This window comes from Merops nubicus, unplaced genomic scaffold, assembly GCF_000691845.1.
Source record: "Merops nubicus isolate BGI_N331 unplaced genomic scaffold, ASM69184v1 scaffold33587, whole genome shotgun sequence".
Lineage (NCBI taxonomy): Eukaryota > Metazoa > Chordata > Aves > Coraciiformes > Meropidae > Merops > Merops nubicus.
The window spans coordinates 12738-12959 of record NW_008620161.1 but is presented as its reverse complement, the minus strand read 5'-3'; the positions used below and the strand labels follow the sequence as shown (position 1 = coordinate 12959).

General features: G+C 56.8%; 1 protein-coding gene across 1 annotated transcript in view; it reads left to right on the top strand.

Moving 5' to 3' along the window:
• The window catches only part of LOC103776526 (spermatogenesis-associated protein 20-like), a gene marked incomplete at its 5' end in the record, with an annotated part of 5086 nt that overhangs the window by 3711 nt on the left and 1153 nt on the right, over positions 1–222 (top strand). The gene's annotated exons all lie outside the window — the stretch shown is intronic.

Genomic DNA, 222 nt, shown 5'->3' with positions numbered 1-222 from the left:
GATCCCATTATCTGCTCAGCCGCAGAGCGCTCGCCTGCCGCTCGCCTTCGTCCTGGCCCCGCGAGGGGAGCGCAGGGAGCCTGTGAGAAAAATGAATAATGAATTTCAGATTGGACATGAATTGGTAATTAATCACTCCTGGAATTAATTCCAGACAAAGGCGAGGGGGGGAGGAGGTTGGGAGGGGTGTAGGAGGCAGGGGGCAGACAGGCTGAGCCAGAG